Source organism: Myxocyprinus asiaticus, chromosome 43 (assembly GCF_019703515.2).
Source record: "Myxocyprinus asiaticus isolate MX2 ecotype Aquarium Trade chromosome 43, UBuf_Myxa_2, whole genome shotgun sequence".
Taxonomy (NCBI): Eukaryota; Metazoa; Chordata; class Actinopteri; order Cypriniformes; family Catostomidae; genus Myxocyprinus; species Myxocyprinus asiaticus.
Genome location: NC_059386.1, coordinates 18,438,837 through 18,459,927, shown reverse-complemented (window position 1 = coordinate 18,459,927; position 21,091 = coordinate 18,438,837). Strand labels below are relative to the sequence as shown.

The window sequence follows — 21,091 nt, the reverse complement described above, 5'->3', positions numbered from 1 at the left end:
AAAGTGGGAACTAACCATTTAAAATCCACTCAGAACAATCCTCAGAGGAGGATATCTTCTGCTCATACCCATAGACTATGGTTGCCACTTTCTCAATATGCCTAACAACCTCCAAACTTTAAAATGTAACCTAGTTTATGCCTGCCAAGAACACCAACAAACCCACTTCCTCTTTCTCAGTGGAGGCACACAGCATTAAGTGCTAAGTACTCAGCAAAACCGGTTTCCAAGGAGACTCACCCAGGCCGTGAGTGAGGAGATGGATGAGTTTATGGAGCTGGATGCCACGATCTATGATAGGTGTCATGACAATGAGAGCACTCATGTTGGTGTACATTTCCTTGTCCATCAGCCAGAAGGCCAGAGACTTGTCTCTAACCAACGCCTAAAAACAAGCATGGAGATGTGAACTTCTAACCTTGAATAGTGTTTACAAAAAGAGTCTGATTTCAGTCAAAGAATTTACAGTGTGAATGGTGACCAGCAAAACTATTGAAGCTGGTTGATCAGCATGGTCTTTCTGATGAATCTGGTTGACCAAGAATGTCCTGCTGGTTAAGCTAGTTTAGAAGCCTGCCAAGGACACAAGCAGACCAGCAATGCTGATCTTTTTTATTTATTTATTTATTTATTTATTTATTTTTCAGCAGGGATACAATGATGTTTTAAAAACTCTTTATCTTCTCATTAAATAAAATTACATCCATAAACATTAAAAACTGACATTACCAACCTGGTCATGGCTCCCAGCATAGGTGACTGAGGCTTCCCCTCTCCTTCTGTTAGTCAGGGTTTCATCAATGCTCCCTAAATCCCAGTCCTCATCCCTAACTTCCTTCAGTATCTTTGAAGGAAAATCAAGAAAGCACACATTTTTATTTTAGTGTTAAGACTGAGGGTTCTCACAGTTATGGGAAAGCTGGATATATCAGTGAAATTTAAAAAGGTATTTTCCAGGCCTGAAAAGTCATGAAAAATAGTAAAATCTTAAAAGTTATGGAAAAGTAATCGAAATTTCTTTTGTGAATATAATGTTTTTATGGGTTTGCTCTGCTCTGAAATATATAATCACTTATATGTTGCTCTTGCGTTGAAGACTGTGATGTTTGATTTGTGAGTAAATTATTCTTTTGAGTTGGTTCTTTTCAATGAATTAATAAATTCACAAATTGGTCTAAAAAAGATTTAAAAAAAAAAAAAAAAAAAAAAAAAAAATTACCAGTAATCAGAAACAACTGGAAAGGTCATGGAAATATATTGGTTTAAAAAAGGGTGGGAACCCTGATAACTGCTATAATAACAAATAAGTACCATGGTATTACTATGGGTTATTTTTATGGACATGTTACTGTGGTAATATCATTGTTTTGTTATATGAGAACATCCTTTGCATGGAAAGATGCAAACTGAATCAGTCGTGGTAAAACACTTGACTCTCTTAGTGGGCACTGACAAGCAGACTACTCGGCCAATTAGTCTTTGAGCTGCAGTGTCAAGTTGAGGTCAGAGTCGCATTTGAGAGTTAACTCAGGACAAAATTCAATATAGCGAGCCCAATGGACTGGGAGGCCTCCATAGTCCAGGTGTGGGATCCTCCATGTGTGAAATTCCAGATTGCTCCTCTGCATTCGGATGCCCCTCCCCTGTCCTCTGTCTATCCCATGTCCCGTATGTTGGAACAGCCATCTTTAAGCAGAATCTGTAGTTAGTGGAAGACTGGCTCATTGACCACATAAAGGCTCAGAGCTAGTGAATCCCATTGACTTTTCCAATACCAACTATATTTCTGGGTCGGTGACTTGGTGTACTTAGTGGGATTAGGTCAATGACTATGTTAGGACTCAGTGGAGCAGTGTTCAGGTCATTGGATGGATCAGTGCTCTGTGTCCTCCAATGACTTTTTTGAGAATGAGCTCACCTTCTGAAATAGTTGAAGCAAAGGATGAGAGTTCTGTTCTCGCTTGCAAGAGCTCTGTGTTGATCGGACACAGTTTGTGTGGCCAAGGGTCAATGAGTACAGCTGGATACCAGAGCAAGCCTGGCACCCTGCGTCAGAACACGGGATTAAAATCTCCGTTCTGCTTAAACTCTCTCTAATGAACGCAAACACCTGCTCGCTGTGAGACACCTGTTTCTGATTATGACTATTTACTGTACCTCAGGATGTTTTTCCCCCCGGTGAGCATATTCATTTGGTACATTATTTTATAAACATTTCAGAGCATACTGATAAATAGTTTGGGTGGCTGGCATATGCTTAGAGTTTATGTAGAAGTGAATGGTGATGGGTAAGGAGAAACAGACATAAAGAGAGTGATTGAAAGTGAGAGAGAAAGGTATTAATATATCAAAATAAATTTTATTGCACCACAAATGTGGCTAGAATGTATTTAAGTCATTAACACAAACTACATTTTACATATGAAGAAGAAAATCTGAGTGGTATTTGCCCACGCAAAAGTCGTTGACATGATGCTACTGTAGGGTGTTGTGGAACATTGCCATGGCATTGCTTTGTGGATGTTAGAGCATTGCTACAGTAAGTAGTTGTTTTAGGGTTGTTGCCTGGTCCATTTTATCATCCACCAGGTGAAAAGCGTAAGTACAGTCACTTACAAAAGTAATAGCACACCTCCCTTCAACAAGCCCCATGATTTGAGGCATCATTAGGCCCAGATGGAATCTGTAGATTTTTTTTTTTTTTTAACATTTTCTGCCGTGATAATGAGGGAAAAATAAGCTGAATTCTGTATAAAGTATTTAAACATAGTAATTAGGGCTGTCAATCAATACAAATTTTTAATCAAATTAATTACATGATGTAGCGATTCAATCAAATGAATCACAATTAATCACGTCAATATTTGCTGAGAAAAATAAAGATAATTTACATCCAAATAAATATAATTTAATATATAATGATTTCAGTAATTACAAATAATAAATAAAATATTCAGATTATTAAAATACACTCACAAAACACTGTGTTAGGAACACCTGAAATTTTGTAAGGTTTTTTTTTTTTTTTTTTTTTTATCAAACCGCACAATGATGACTCTTAAGACATTACAGATATTACAGCTTCTTTTTCTGTTAAAAAATCATTTTCTGTAAAGCTGCTTTTAAACAATGTTACTTGACTTGACCTGTACACCTACTTATTCATGTGAATATCTAATCAGCCTATCATGTGGCAGCAGTGCAATGCATAAAATCATGTAGATATGGGTCAGGAGCTTCAGTTAATTTTCATATCAACCATCAGAATGGGGAAAATATGTGATCTCAGTGATTTCGACCGTGGCATGATTGTTGGTGCCAGACAAGCTGATTTGAGATTTATCTGCTGATCTCCTAGGATTTTCACTTACAACAGTCTCTAGAATTTACTCTGAATGGTGTCAAAAACAAAAAAACATCTAGTGAGCGACAGTTCTGCGGATGGAAAAGCCTTGTTGATGAGAGAGGTCAATGGAGAATGGCCAGACTGGTTCGAACTGACAGAAAGGCTACGGTAACTCAGATAGCCACTCTGTACAATTGTAGTGAGCAGAATAGCATCTCAGAATGCACAACATTGAGGAGGATGGTCTACAACAGCAGAAGACCACGGCGGGCACTTTATTAAGACCACTAATAAAGTGGTCAGTGAGTGCATATTACATTACTGTAAATATATAATGGCTAACAATTAAAGCATTGATTAGACTATACAAAATGTGGCTTTAGAATATATTGTTTGTTTTGTTTCCATATCTTTGACATCTTTCACGTAAAATTAAGCCTATTTCCATTTTTGGCCTACTCTAGACAGTAATCCATTCTCATTGGAGTTTTTCAATCTATCTCTGCACGCTTTATCTGCGCAATTAAAAATGTTTGTCTATATACACATAGATGGACACTCTTAGTTTATATAAAAGTAGACTGAAATTTTGAATAAAGCATCTCAAGATCCCTGCATTCTGCTGTACTCTGGCCAACTGTGAAAGGCTTTGTATTCATTCATGTTTCGAAACCTTGCGCTTTCCATCTACGCACTTGGCATGCACCATCCAAATAAAGCCAGTTGAGTGCAGCCCTCTCTGACGCAGCATAAAACTCTGGTGTGTAGGTGCCCTGATAACCAGCTACTAATGGCACACGTAATACCAGTAGGATATTGGAACGTCAGCCGAGGGAATTACTTCAGGGAGCAAAAGACAGGAAGGAAGTGACTCTGACAGGCCCATCTCTCTCCTCAGCTCCTCCTCTCCTGCTCACCATCATTAGAGCAGACGGGTGACGGACAGATAAAGGAAACCTTTTAATAACATTGCAACCTTTTAAGAGGGGGCACAAACGACAGAGCCCACAGGCAAGCTGGAGCTAATCAATGTGGCTGTGCCCTGCCATCTACTCTTTTTCCCTGACACCCACTCTCTATCTGTTCTCTCTATCGCTCTCGCACTCCTCATTCTGTCAGTAGAAGGGGAGACATCTTCCACCTACATTTTCACAGCTGATCCTCTGAAACTTCTCAGTTTAAACAGCACTTTTCCTCCTTATTAGAACTGTTCTCTGCTCTCCCTAATGGGACTGACTCTCAGTCTGTCATTAGCAGCAATGTGTTTTAACAGATAGAGGATGAGGCCTGTGATAGGATTAAGCTCCTCTTAGGGGAGAAATATAATGCTGTGGTGACTTTTAACAGCTGGTTGTTTTTGCCTGTCTTTTCCTTCACATTCATGTTTTTTTTTCTTCTTCTAAGTATTCACTGAGATTGGAGGTTTCTCCTCCCACATAGACTCTTGTCTGGGGCTTAGCTGTGGAGTAAACTTTCCAATGCCTTTTAACTCTCTTTCCATCTTAATTTCTCCAAAAGTGGGTGCCGATGGTATTTCAGCAGGCGAATAGTCCTCTAAAGTCTAATGCAACTTATATTCAGGTCTGGCTTTATTTAGGTATAGAATGACCACTTTTCATTATTCAATCAATTCCAGATTAATAAAATCAATTTACTTTACTGATGTAAAATTGGTTTTGAATGTAACTTCATTCTGACACATACTGAATCACTTTTCAGTCATTTCACAGATTCAACTTTCTCAATATGATTTTATATTGGTTTGCATGTGTGTGCATTATATTGGTATTTTTGTGACATGACATCATGCCTAAATAAGAACTAATCTCTGTCCGAGACAACACAACTCTACATCTGCTTTTCAACCACATTAACACGTTTTAGCAGCAACAGAAAGACACCTTAACTCCACCAATCAGTATTTGTTAATGAGGTGTAAATTCTTGCCAATGATCTTGATGTTTAAGAACGTCTACTCAAAGTAAATCCTATAAAACCGAAAAACAGCATTAATCATAAGCTGGAGAGGGACAGCCACATTCATTAATGATTTTACTGCCTCGTTGCCCTTGTCCTTATATCATAAAGGAGGGGTGACCAGGCATGGAAAACAAAACACAGAAGAATTACACTCATATAATCTCATAAAGTCACTCTCAGATTTGTGTTATTTTTCAAGCTGGTTTACGCAACCGCAGTCTTTAAAGATGTGCTGTTTATTTTTAATTAGAACCTCTGTTGTTGGGCAATGGTTTATGATTTGCTCTTTTAACAAACATGATTATTCATTCATGCTTATGTGATACAGCAGAGGACACTGGGGATATGCAACATTTAGATATGTAAACTCTCCCATATCAAAATGTTAATGTGTAATAAACATATGAGGATATGTGCATACAAAAAAATCAACATGATCAAGACAGAACTGAAAATGTGCTTTTAAGACTACTATTTGAGTGCTTTCTTCATAGCAGAAACATTCTGTTTGATGAATCAGTCTATAATTCATTTAAAGGTATGGTTAACCCAAAAATGAATATATATATATATATATATATATATATATATATATATATATATATATATATATATATATATATATATATTTATTTATTTATTTATTTATTTTTTATTTTTTTGCAAGAATATATTAGGTAGAATGTCCAAGGTGCTGTATTCATATGTTGAATGGGAACTGTAGTTTACAAGCTCCAAAAAAGACAAAAAAGTTCCTTACGACTTGTAAGCTACATACCAAGTCTTATGAAACCACACAATAGTTTTGTGAGAGGAACAGTCCAAAATTTAAGTTGATTTTCACTGAAAATCTTGCTTGATAGCTGTGGTCACAGTTCACTTTCACTGAATGGACAAAAGCAGCATAGACAACTAAAAAAATTATTTTATGTTCTACATACAAAAATACTGCATGGTTTGGAACTGCATAAGGCTGAAAAGATGATGACAGAATTTGAACTGTTAAATGTGATTGTATCAATATGAACTTTTCATAAGCCGTTCAGAGTATAAGAGGCAAGAGTTTGCCCCAGAAAAAGTTTTCATCCCTAGACCTAAGTTTGGATCAAATTGATTCAAAGCTGGAGCTGGAAGCTGTGCTTATTTTTTCTCTTTTTAAAAGATCAAGTCAAGAGAACAGAACGGTTTCCTGTGGAGTGAGTGCATCAGGCCAACGTGTTACATGCACTGCTGGCACACTTACACTGCCTTACAATGGCAATCTGTGAAGATCTTTCCAGTCGAAATATGCTGCAGTTTACTTGTCTGCCGTCTTTGTTGTGTTTGCTGTATAATTCATTACAGTTCACTGAATGTGACAAGAACTTCGGCTCACATTTCCTCTTAATATAAGCTTAACAAAGAAAAATATGAAGAAGTGCAGGGCAAACTGACAAATTTTTTTGTTTTTTAATTCCTCGTCCGGTTAGCGAATGTGCATAAGCGCCAAAAACTGGAAGACACAGATAAGCAACATGAGACACAAAGACGTAAACAACAAAGGAACTGGAATAGAGAGAGATTCCAAATATATAGTGAAACAACAAAAGAAAAACAACAGTAGAAGTGAAATCTTGAAGCAAAAGTGCTTTCCCTTTACGAGACATTTTTATATGATAAAAAGCAGGTTTTCATATTCGAGATAGGGTTAGTATACTAATACAAGGAGGATATGGAGACAGAAACCACAAACTGCTTTTAGAATCTCAATGTTTTCAGAATGTGAATCATTATATAGTCTTCAAATAAATATTCCATGCTGAGATGCAATGTGAGATGCATTTTATTGGTGCCTCTGAGCCACAGGAAGTAGAGATAGGATTTGAAACAAGAGGAGTCCTGGTAAAATGACTTCAAAGGGAAAGTTCACCCAAAAATGAAAATTCTCTCATAATTTACTGAACTTCATGCCATCCCAAATGTGAATGAATTGCTTTCTTCTGCTGAACACAAACAAAGATTTTTAGAAGAATATTTCTGCTCTGTAGGTCCTCACAATGCAAGTGAATGGGTACCAAAAAATTTTAATCTCTTAAAAGCATAAAGGCAGCGTAAAAGTATCCATAAGTCTCCAGTGGTTAAATCCATATCTTCAGAAGAGATATGATAAGTGTGGGTGAGAAACAGATCAATATTTAAGACCTTTTTACGATCAATCCCCACATTCACTTCCACATTCTTCTTTTGTTTTTGGCAATTCCCATTCTTCATGCATATACAATATATCACCAACTACTGGGCAGGTAGGAGAATTTATAATAAAAAGGACTTAAATATTGATCTGCTTTTATGTGCTTTTAGGAGCTACAAAGTTCTGGCCACCATTCACTTGCATTGTGAGGACCTACAGAGCTGAGATAGTTTTCTAAAAATCTTTGTTTGTGTTCAGCAGAATAAAGAAAGTCATACTCATCTGGGATGGCATGAGGGTTAGTAAATGATGAGAGAATTTTCATTTTTGGGTGAACTATCCCTTTAACACAGAGATTCTTAGATAATGAGGAGATGCATAAGCCTGGGAAGACCCTTTTGTGATATAAGCATAAGATTACTGTAATCTGTCTTTACTCCTTCTAAACAAAAGGTCATCTGTTTCATAGTGTATACACTCCCCTGTACACACTTTAAGGGATAGTTTGTGCAAAAATTACAAATCTGTCATCATTGTTTCAAACCCAGTTGACTTTCTATCTTCCGTGGAACCCAAAAGGAGATGTTAGGGAGAATTTTAGCGACTGGCCAACACACTGATGTGTTGGCCAGTCACTAAAATGATTTAGCGACTGCACTCATATGAATTCGTATGACTTTCACTGCAGCCAATGACGTCGCTGGACATAGTTTTCATCTAATACATGACAATTACTTGTTTCTGTCACACACAACAGTTTCCTATCATGTTTACACACTTTACTGATCGGTTAGGTTTAGATAAGGGGTTTGGGTATGGCATAATATTAATAAGCATGTCTTTGACACCTCGCTCGTGGAAATCGCGCTTACTTCTGCGTTACACATCCAGGCATTTGCACGTGATGAAATCGTAAAAATTCATAAGGACAAAATCGTACAAAATCATACAAAATATCATAAAATATATACAAATTTTCATGAGATCAGGTTGGACTGGCAGCCTCAGTCACCATTCACTTTCATTGTATGGAAAAAGGAGCAACGAAAGTGAATGGTGATTGAGGCTATCAAACCCTAAAATCTATGTCCTTATGCACATCTCCTTTTGTGTTCCACTGAAAAAAATAAAGATATTTGGGTTTGGTACAATATGAAGGTGAGTAAATGATGACAATATTTTCATTTTTGGGTGAACTATCCCTTTAAGTTTGAAATAATGCACTGTTTGCAAAGAGAACAATACATTTAAAGCTTCTTTTTCATTTTAGCATAAGAAATATTCAGTAATGTTTATTTAACATACCAAATGTTGTCTTTATGTAAACAAATAGTTAACTTTAATTATTTATCTGCAACAAAGTTCAGATTTTATATGTATAAGTTAACTTTATTGCTATCAAACCATATATCTTATTTATGTTATGTGTCTGTGTTTATGAGCAGAGGAGAAACATAAATAGACAAATCAATAAACGATAAGCTGCCATGCCATCTCTAGAGGACTGGCCAACTCCAAGGGTCAGCGGTACAACACACACACACACACACACACACACACACACACACACACACACACACACACACACACACAGCTATCCTTATGAGGACATAGACATAATGATTTTTATACTGTACGAACTATAGATTCTCTCCTCTAACTCAACCCCTAAACCTAACTCTACCCCTAAACCTAACCCTTACAAAAAACTTTCTGCATTTTTACATTTTCAATAAAACATAGTTTAGTAAGTTTTTTTAAGTGATTTAAATTATGGGTACACTAGAAATTTCCTCATAAACCACATTTATAGCATAATACCCTTGTAATTACCAGTTTGTAACCTAAAAAAAAAAGTCTCCGTAAACCACCCAAACCCACTAACACACACACACACACACACACACACACACACACACACACACACACACACACACACACACACACTAAATTGTAATGTATGTATGATGAAAGAGAGAAAGACAGAGAAGAGTCTATGGTACAGCTGAAATTGAACTGATACTGTGAGACAGAACAGAGGACCGCATGGATCTTTATTTACTTGCACAGTGCTGAATTAGCCTCCCTGCCATCAATTATCTGTAATTCCTCGACTGCACAGTAGAGGGAGGAATTACTACAGACACTCAAGATCTGGCTATAGCACACTTGATAATCTTAATACATCTACAAATAGCCACAATTTAAACATTAGGGAAAATACACAGTATATTTGACTTACTGAAACTCACGGGAAGGTTCAGAGACCAGAGGCTTTCCATAAAAAAAAAAAAAAAAAAACAGAGTAATCCATAGAAAATAACAGCAAAAATGAGTCTTCTATAGCCAAACTGCCATGATGACTGACCATCAGGTGTGGTCCCCCCCCCCCACACACACACACACTCGGATGATATCACACCTGCAATCTCATGAAATCTGCCATTTTTACCAAATAAACAGGAAACGTTGAGCACACACTGCACATGCCCAAACCATAGACTTAATTAGTGCAAGCACAGCTCCACTGCAATAACATACAATCATTGTAGTTCAGTCTGACAGAAAGAGAGAGAGAGCGAGACTCATATTATCAACGCTTCCTCTCTTTCTCTCCCTCCCACTTCTCTTCTCTTCTTCAGACCACAGGAGGAGGAATAAAAGTATATTGATACATAATTCATCAACCGGAGGCCGAACTTAATGCCCAATATATTCTAATAAGGAAGCCCAAATCAGACTGACTTCCCATCACAATTATACATTATGAGCTTTAATTGTTCCACTTGAGAGAAGACGGGCAGGAGGGTGGGGTGTTAATGCGATGGGTGGAGGTAATGGAAAAGTATTAGATATTTTGAGTTAATTTGCTTAAGCAAATTAATCAGATCAACAGCCACACGGAGCTCAGCACCAGGATATAAACTGCATAAACAAGACTTGTGGAGTGCTTTTAAGCCAGACAGGCCAGAAGGATATTAATCTGTTTTCTAGTGCCACTGCTGGTAATTACACACAATGGCTTCATTTGCTATGACCTCTTTCTCCCAGAGCACACAAGACGGATCTCATGCATGTACACAGATTAGAGACACAGACTCTGAAAACTAATAAATATGCACACATGGATAAAACACATGCAATAGCTCATAACTGCACTAAAACATTCCCACACAATTGCACATAAAGTGCCTGTAGACACATATGGATTTAAATAGCTACATAAACAAAAATTATCTCACACACAGGTTTGTTTGCTTTTATGGACCCCCTGTTGCTTTCTGTTGTTCTCAAAATAAGCTAATTAGAGGTGCTTTCAAAGGTAAACATCACTATAACTATAGCTCATACATACAATTTTGGATTTTCGAAACACCAAATCACGTAACTTATCCAATACCATTTGTGCCATAGACATGTATTATACAACATAGTCTCAATGCAACTCTAATACAGTTGAAACTTTGTTTTGCAGCACTTTTCATGTTACTGTCTCCTTAAAGGAATATTCCAGGTTCAATACAAGTTAAGCTCAATCAAAAACATTTGTGGCATAATGTTGATTACCACAAACATTTATTTTGACTTTAAAGAAAGCAAAAATTTGAATGGGGCAAATCTGTAAACATTAAAATACTCACTGTTTCCAAAGTACAGCCACAAGACATAAACAATATGTGTGTTAACATGATTTAAGTGTGATAAAATTGCTTACCTTTTCTGTATAAAGTTATAGCCAATTTTACAACTTCATTGCAATGATGATGTAGGGCCATATTTTAAGAGCACAGCGCAATGCTTTAAGTCATAAGCGCAAAGTCAATGGGCATGGCAATGAAGTTTTGGTATTTTCGTGCGAGCATGGGCTAAATCTAGGCGCAAGTGGGTTTGACGAAATTGCCCGCACAACGTGCAATGCACAAATGGGCTGGATCAAGTGCAATTTAATTCTGAGTTTCTTCTCTGGTTATTCCACCATCTGCTTCCTATTATATAGTCATTCCCTCAAGTACCAGCAATATAAACAAAGTCAGCACATTCATAAGAAGTTGGTTGTGTAAAAATTTACTGTGATTCTGTGAAAATGTGATTCTCATCAGGATTTGGATGTATGCTCTGTTAAATTAAAGATATTGTAAAAATTATTAATAATTTTCATCTACTGACACACAAATCATGGCTAGTATTAATAGTTTTATATTTAATATTTCTCAGGAAAATAACAAATTGCGCATTGCACCACTTCATTAACATACAATGCACCCACAGTTTGTGCACCTACACCCACAGTAGCGGAAACACTCCCACCCACGGCCACTTGTTTTTTGCACTGGCATGAAAATTCCACTTAGAATTAGCACTCTCACGAAAATTGGATAAGATATTGCACACGGTTGTAGCGCTGTGCTTTGCACACTCACAAAAATAGAGCTTGTAATGTCGTCAAATCCTAAAATCCATAGAGACCGACAAATCAACATAGGATTTCAAATCAATACAAAACAGGCATCGAATTTAAAATAGCCTCCTATCTAACACTTTATTTCACAAGTTCACATGTTCATTTAATCTTTGAATGGAAGAGAAGCTAAACATATTTGGCTTTCTGTCCATGATGGAGGGCTCGAGCTCGAGACTCGAACCGAGCATGAAGTAACCACCCGGACTCCTTTGTTTGATTTAGAGGTAACTAGTCATGAAGGTGAAGTTGGGGTGGGGGAGGGATGCCAGAAGAACAGTTGTAGGATGGAGGTAAACCGCAGATTATATATGCTTACTCCGGTGCTGATTGGTTGGATTAAATGAAAATGCTCCTCCAAAACTTTTGTTAAGAACTCAACAAGTGGACAGTGAGCCAGAAATATGGTAGTTCATGAGATGGTATAGACTGCAAGATTCTCTATAAAAATCTAACCCCCCCCAAAGAGTTAGTATTAAATAGAAGCTGCGAGGCTATGGTAGCATTACTGAAATTATGTAACATTAAGATGTGACAGTCTTTCAGCAAAGTGAGCTGTTCAGTGCTGAAATGGGGGTGTTGTTTAAGAACTAGCGGCGGATGCATTTGTGAATGAAGGGAGCTGAACGGGAGCTAACATATATGTGAGAGTGGGTTTACTCACAACATTCGAACGGGAGATCCCAGCAGGCAATCGAACGGGGAATCACAGCACTTGATATTGATTGGGCCTATTGGTTTCTTATTAGAACACCCCCCCCCCCCCAAAAAAAAATTTTTTTAGGAAGTATTTAACGAACATAAGCCGTGTGGGCGTTAGATGATGATGTTATAGATGGCATGCTTGTAGTGACTTTTAGTGCTGTGAGCTCCTGTGGGAGCTGTCTGGTGCTAAATAAAAGGGGGGGGGGGGGGGGTTGCACTTAGATAGATGTTGGTTTGGCGGTGGATGCAATTGTGAGTACACATACCTATACATCCAGACGTGGACCGTTCGAAAGGGAGGGCTGCAATCCGAACTGGAATTGCGTGCAAATGATAGAGGGTTCTTGCTCACAGCATTCGAACGGGCAAGCTCAGCAAGCAATCGAACAGGGACCCACACTGTATTCGAACAGGAGAGCCCCCTCTGCGCTTCAAAAGTGAGAGACCATGATACAAATAAACACGAGTTAGCTTACAAAGCCTTTGAACAGGAGAGCCCTCGCTGTGATTCGCACAGGAGAGCCCGGGTTGCATTTGAGCGGGCGAGCCCTCAACTGCGATTCGGATGGAAGAGCCCACAGCTGGATCATGAAAGCGAACACAGTGCTCGAACAGGAGAGCCTATGGTGAAACCTGGAAGCTCACATCATGCTCGAACGGGAGAGCTAGCGCGGTGGTCTGGATACGAGCGGAGCCTTGAGCTATGAATGACAGCTGAATTTAAGTTGCAAAAAATGTATTAATGAAGTTATTTATTCATTCATGTATGATTAAACATTTCCGAAAGCGTGTATATTATCTATATGTGCATATGCATACCTATGGACAAATGCTACTCAGGTAGACCTTTGAGCAGCATTGGTTGCTGCTCCATTGCAGAATGAATGACTGAAATAATGGGTCGGCCGGGATTCCGAATGAAGAACTAGGGGATAGCAATTGGAGATAGTAGAGAAGAAAATGTAAGCATTGTGGAAGCAGTGCCTGATAGCGCAGGTATATAATCCGAATGTTTATTTGATGTGTGTTTATATCTATTATACGTATTTCAATAAGTATGTCTCTGAAATCAATAAGACATTCAGCAGGTGTCCCTTAGATGTTAGTGATTTAGAAAGTTTACAACTCTGATCTTTAATATGTTTAGCAGATGCCAATTAGACTGATGCTTCCAGATGAAAGGTCTATAATTGAAATCTCAGAGGTGCACATAGCCTACGCCATCTTGGGTGGTGGTTACAGGTGCAAGGAAATGAGCTCTCGCAGGAGCGAGAATGAACGGGCAGAAACCTGAAGCATGGGACCGCACAGCATTCGATGAGAGTGCTCCTGTTTCACATAAAAATTAGTAATGTTTTATATTAAACAAGCATGCTTTGCAATATGACCGGGCAGAATCCTCCAGCATGGGACCACACGGCGTATGATGGGAAGGGCCCAATTTTACGTGTAAAGTTATTTACATTACATTTAAATGAGAGCTCACTCTGTGATACGCATGGGCTGGCTGTTTAGAGGTGTCCTGAAGCAGCCCGATTGTCAATCACTAAAGTGTAGTGATTAGTACGTATGCGTTGTAGGAGAAGGGGACTTGACTTGCGAAGCTGGGGCTCATTATGACTGTGGTGAAGCATAGACAAAAGTGCTTCAGCGGAAGCATGTTAAAATACTGCGGCGGCAGTGGAACAGTATTTGAACCATTAATGATGCCGAAGAAACCCGAAGCGTGGTCGAACATATATCACATTAGTCAGCAGCTAATATTGCGGCTAGAAGGGGCTCAAGGTTGGGCATGCATCTGCATTCTGCTGAGATCACAGCTGAGCCAGGCACTCTGATAGCAGGTGTCTCCATTATCAGAAACATTGGCATGAGGGCTACCACAACTTGCTGCTTCCTAGAGCAACAGTGTTTGCGTATAATATGACATTTCCAGATAATGTAATGTGTAAATTATGCATTTGCAGAAATGCCTAGCATTAAGAGGCACTGGCTATTAGGGTATTTAATGAATAGTTGAGCCAGAATAGTAAAAGGTGGGATGCAGGAGCAGAGTTTAAAGCACTGCTGTAGTTATTGAGTGTTTGAACTGGAGTGGTAATGAGAGCATGGTAAAAGGAGCTCTGGTGGGGGCTAAGAGTGACTGCAGTGTTTTCACTGTTGTGGAATCCCCTGTAGATGCACTTCTATAAAGATGTCAAACTTAGGAAATTTGACGGAAAGGTGTATAGCAATCGGTTTTGTTAAGTTATGATAATGTTGATTAATGACACATAACTTTAAGATTGTGTAGCACGATTAGGTGTTGCAAGACACCTGAGGGCACGTGAAAAACAAATTAGATGTGTTCAAACGCTTGTTGAGGGAGAAAGAACAAAATGTGGCATCTGCGGACACCTTTGGGGGAAGGCAATAGACACTTATAATTTCTATAATTATTACAGCTTATGGAGGGAATAACATTTAAACAGTTGTGTAATGTAAGTGCATGAGCAGCCATAATGGTAATCGGTAGGACCAAGCAGGTGAATAAAGGAAGCTTATTGTAGTGGAAAAATAGTGTTCTCATTTCCTTGCAATTGTAAGCAGGGGTAGAGGATACAGAAACAATCAATTTATTTGCTGGATTATTTCTGGATCATATGTGAAGCGATCAGAATAAATACGTATGTGCATAAATGCGACATTGTTTAAAGTGTTGTTTTGTAATTGAATTAGGAGGCACATGAAACTAAAGTACTTGGATGACTGTCCGTGGTCTGATATTATTTAGCTTACACGTATGGTTTCTTTAGTAAATTATTCTCAGAACGTAATGTAATTCAATTCATTCTGTATTATATTGGGAAGAGATGACTCGTCTCATTATGACAGGGATGTACGAAATTATTTGGAGTTTGTGCCTGAGAATTGGATTTAAAAATATATGGACACCATTTGTGATAGTGTAGTATAAATACAGCTTCTTTGTAATAAATTCTACAGAATAACTGAGATATTCTGAGGATAAAATCCAAATTCAAGGCTGAATTATCTGGTGCTGATTTCAACACGTTACTTTAAGATTGTGTAAAGCACTGAATTATGACAGATTTAGTGTACCACATTAAAAGGTAGACATAGGTACAAATTAGGCTCTAAGGTGAATTTTAAGGGTGTGTTCACACTTGGCAGGTTTGGTTCATTTAAAACAAACTCTGGTGCGATTGCTCTGTTAGTGCGGTTCATTTGAACAAGTGTAGATGCTGCCATCCGAACCTTGGTGTGCACCAAACAAGCCTGAATAGTGGGTCTCGGTCCGCTTCTAAACAAACTCTGGTGCAGTTCGATTGATATATGAACAAATGATTGCAACATGGACCAAAGACGTCTAAACGGACCAAAAACAGGAAGTAATTTGCCTAATACTGACCTCAAGCATTCCTGGTTCTTCTCATCATATGAGCTATGTTGCCCTTTACAGCTCGGTACAGGCGTTGGAACCGCCATCAACTGTCCTTGCAGCATATCTTCATTTGTGTGTGCAACGGAGGAATTCCTGGTGCTGTACTGACTCCTTTACACATTTTATTAGCTCTTCGTTTGTTCTCAGCTGGTAAAAATACCACCATATATACATATATAAATCTAACGAGCGCATTTCGCCCAACAGCCAGCATTGTTTTGGATGTTCGGCAAGTTCCGTCGCAAAAAATACGTCTTAAAATTTGTCCAATCAGGCTGTGACTTTATCATGATGCCTTTTGTTTTGTAGCTTTAGGTTCGGTGTTAAAAATGCCAGTGTGAACGCTAAGCGAACCAGGACTAAATGTATCATTTTCTGTTTTGGTCCAGACCAAGAGGACCAAGAGAACTGAACTACAAGTGTGAACACACCCTAAGAGTCTATGGTCCAATAATTTAAAATAGCTTTAAAATAACCAATAACATGTGACAAAATAGAGAAGATTTCCTGTGAGATTAAAGAGATGGATTGATTTCACCTGCGTGAAACGTTCCTCCTGGTCTGCGGGAGGAGAGAAAGTTATACAACGGGCTATAATTATACGTTTGAATAGATTTGCAGAAAGCGCCTGCTGCTTGGTTAACAGAGCTGCATGGCAAGGTGATTGCAAAGGCTGCAAGGAGGCGAGACACGCTGCGGAATGAAGATGTGACATGGAGCGCAACACGCCGCTTGCAGAGCCGGAGTTGATTCGCATCTGCTTGCACAGAAGCTGTATGCAGCTGTAGGAAGCTGTAGCCTGGTCAAAGCAGATGCTGCTGTGGCAGCGAGTTCACTCAAACAGGTCGCTCTGGTTTTGAGAGATGTTTATAATTTAGAGTTGCGGTCAATTGAGAGGAAGTTTGTTTGTTCTGTGATTGGCCCTGTGTTCCAAATGGAATAAATCACCCTCCGAAGGGCATTCAAAGGAGAACAATCATGATAGTCATGTGAAATAACTTTGAAAATAAATTCCAATAAAAGGCGAATTCCGAAAGTCCCACACTGTTTAGCCCTCACAGTGGATTGAAAGTCTTCGAAGGGAATACGGCATAGGGATGATCACTTCTGCATGAAATGCACACTAGAATGGCCTGCTCTGCAAGGTATTCAGGGGTGAAAGGAATTAAACACATGGGCTGGAGAACTGGTTTGAAACTGGAGTGTGTTGAAAAAAGTTTTAAATCAGTGCTGATCTTTGATGTCCTTGCCTCAAATTAAAGCTGTGATGGAGTTCAAGTGACGTGAAGCAGCGTCCAAACGTGGAGGCACCACTCTGGGTGGAAGTTAAGATGAGAGGACCTACATACAACCATATTGAGCTGTACTTAAGGTATACAGTGAAGCAGTGGCTGCTTGCGGAGGCATCTTCAATGTCAGGGTCTGCTTCACTGAGGAAAGATTAGAAAGAAAGAAAAAAGAAAGAAAGACATGGCAGAAACAGTTGTTAAAGTGGCAGCTGCTGTTGCCATGAAAATAAGAAAATAGTGAGCTGCTGCAGCAGCTTTGTTGAAAACATGAGCTTATCTGGTGAGGGCAAATGCTTTGTGCATAGAAGGTCATCTATCGCATGGATATGATGTGGGTAAGTGGGTGGGGCCAAATGCTGGAAGAACAGTCGTAGGACAGAGGTAAGCTGCGGCTAATACATGCTTACTCTGTTGCTGATTGGTTGGATTAAATGAACATTCTTCTCCTGAAATTTGTTAAGAACTCCATTTTAAGAAAGGAAATGTGCGTGAACAAATGTTGTTATTCCATGTTTATTTAGGCAATAAAAATGAATGGTGTATGTCAATAACATGCTTCCTTCATCTCGTTCCAAACCAAATGTTTGCTTTCTTCTGTGGTACACAAAAAGTTATTTTTCTATTAAAATCATGGTTAGGTTTAGGATTTGGGTAAGGGGATAGACTTCATGGTTCCCTGTCTGTCACTCACTCGACGTTGGAGCTGAATGGTCATGCTCATTGAGCTGAATAGCACTGTTCATTCACCTCTGCTGGATCTGACGGCGCATTTCAACGGCTTCTCCCTCCTCTGCATTGGTGCACTGCAGAGAACACCCCTGGGCGCTTCGGCAGAAAAACTAGAGAGTATATTTTCTGAAAGAGCATTTTTCCCCTCTAAAAGAGTATATTTCTCTAAAAGAGCGCACACACGGAACGTCTTTTTAAAGACGCGTCTTTCTAAAGATGCCTTTCCGATCGTGTGTTATTCCTGGTTGCGGTCGTTTTCTCTCAACTTCGGATGGTCATGATCGCTGTCTTTCGTGTCTGGGCATGACCCACACGGAGGCAGTGTTTATGAATGGTTCATGTTCTCACTGCGAGAACATGACCATGGCAACGTCACAAAGAGCCAGGTAAGTGCTTTGATGTCCCTAGACTCAGCACGGCCACGATGTGCTGTGGCACCTCGCACTCCGCCCCGCCGCGAGGCCCCACCTTCCGGTATGTCCAACAATGTTGTCCCCATGGTCCCCCTCGCGCAGAATTTGGACACGTGGCTTGCGCTTTCCAATCCGTCTCGGTGGCTGGTCCGGACCGTCCGACTCGGCTACGCGATTCAGTTCACCAGGCGCCCGCCCAGGTTCAGCGGTATTCACTTCACCTTGGTCAAGGGCGAAAACGCTGTCACCCTGTGTGCGGAGATCGCTGCCCTCCTACGGAAGGACGCGATAGAACCTGTCCCTCCAGCCGAGATGAAGAAAGGGTTTTACAGCCCCTACTTCATCGTACCGAAATAAGGCAGTGGGTTGCGGCCAATCTTGTACCTGCGAGTACTGAACCGGGCTTTACACAGACTCCCGTTCAAGATGCTGATGCAAAGATGCATTCAGGCGAGCATCCGGCATCAAGGTTGGTTTGCAGCGGTAGACCTGAAGGATGCGTACTTTCACATCTTGATCCTTCCTCGACACAGACCCTTCCTGCAGTTCGCGTTCGAGGGTCAGGCGTATCAGTACAAAGTCCTCCCTTTCAGCCTGTCCCTGTCTCCTTGCGTCTTTACAAAAGATCGCAGAGGCTGCCCTTGCCCCGTTAAGGGAGGTGGGCATTCGCATTCTCAACTATCTCGATGACTGGCTAATCCTAGCTCACTCTCGAGACGTGTTATCAGAGTCTACCCGTGGTGTAGCGGCTTCTTGGGACCTGGGCAGAGGTGCCTCTCTAACAGACATTTGCAGAGCAGCGGGCTGGGCAACACCCAACACCTTTGCAAGGTTCTACAACCTCCGGGTGGAACCGGTTTCGTCCCAGGTAGTGGCACGCAACACAAGCGGATAAGCCCGGGATAGCCGGCCGGGTGTATTGCTTGCACATAGCACCTTCCACCTCCTTTTGAGCTGAAGACGTGCGCCGTTAATTCCCAGTAGTGTTCACAAAAGTTGTTCCCTGGTTGACTTCCTCCGAGCCCTGTGGCAGTCGAGTTTTCGGAGAGACTCGCTGCCGGCCCAGTACACGCGCTAACTAAGAGCCCTGTTCTGGGGTAGGTGCTCCGCATGTGGTGGTTCCCTGTAAGGCTAAACCCCATGGGATCTATATCCTCCGCTAGTTCGTTTCCCTGCTGGCAAACTGCGTCTTCCTTGGGCAGAGCCCCTCTTCCCCGGTCAGTAACTCCTCCCCCATTGGGCAGGATTTACCTTGAAGGCTCCATACATGGTTGGAAAGACCATGTGATGTATTCTTCCACTTAAATATCCCCCCCCCCCCCCTTGGGGCGAGGTGTGGTCTCCACGCTGTCTTCCCCTTGGGAGGGACACCCCCCGACTAGACCTGGCGGCCCAGTTGGATAATCCCCCTTCTTTTTTAGGGAGTGGAAAAAAAGAAGGGGAAAAGAGGCCACGACTGGGTTAAGCCTGTCTCTATCTTTGGGTAGTCGACTTGTCCCCAAAAAGGGCCGTTCGACACTCATAACTGTGTTGGGGGAGGTTACGTGTCGACCTGGTGTGCTGGCTATGAGGCACAAAGCAAGTCTGCCCACCACACACCGCCAGTTCACGTAACACAGTTCAGCCTTGTGGCATTTTGTATAGGGAACCCTAGTGTCACTACATCGACACCAACGTCGAGTGAGTGACAGATAGGGAACGTCATGGTTACTGGTGTAACCTCCGTTCCCTGATGGAGGGAACGAGACGTTGGTGTCGATGTAGTGACACTAGGGGTCACTCTTGGGAGCCCGAGACACCTCTGGTCTTTGATAAAAGGCCAATGAAAATTGGCGAGTGGTATTTGCATGCCACTCCCCCGGACATACGGGTATAAAAGGAGCTGGTATGCAACCACTCATTCAGTTTTACGCTGAGGTGCCGATATAAGGTCCGGCCATTTCAGCGGGTTCAGCATTGTGGCAGGAGGGACCAACGTCTCGTTCCCTCCATCAGGGAACGGAGGTTACACCAGTAACCATGATGTTAGGTTTAGGTTTGAGTTAGGGGTTAAACTTAGGAAAAGTCATGATAAAGACATTTATATAAGGCATGTTTTCATAGAAAATAATTTAAAAACAGATGCTTTCGGTGTAAACTTGTTTTTAATCACAGAACCGTTTCAAAAAAGACTGTGTATATTGTAAAACAAAAAAAGTAAAGTCTCTTCAAGTAATTTTAACCACAGACCTTATTTTACCAACCTGATCTCATGAAAATTACATGCCGGTGGCAACATTTTTGCAAAATGATATTCTTTGGTCTGTTACATGTCCAGTATCACGGCAGTTCAGAGGTAAAATATCCACTGTGTGGCACTAAAAGCGAGTTCAATTTTCTCCTATACAGATGATGTTTTATGGTGAATGTTTTAATGAGTTTTAAAACAACAAAACGTACCAACCTATAGTGTCATAAAAGCAAATAAGAGAAGAAAAAATGCAATTGCTGAAGCAACCACGTCATTTTGTAGTGCATCTATGACATGTTTGGCTCATTTTTGGTCATTTTATGAA

General features: G+C 40.3%; 1 pseudogene; it reads right to left on the bottom strand.

Annotated features, from left to right (window-relative positions):
* Positions 1–202: 202 nt before the first annotated feature.
* The window catches only part of LOC127433231 (1,4-alpha-glucan-branching enzyme-like), a 235,745-nt pseudogene continuing 214,856 nt past the window's right edge, over positions 203–21,091 (bottom strand).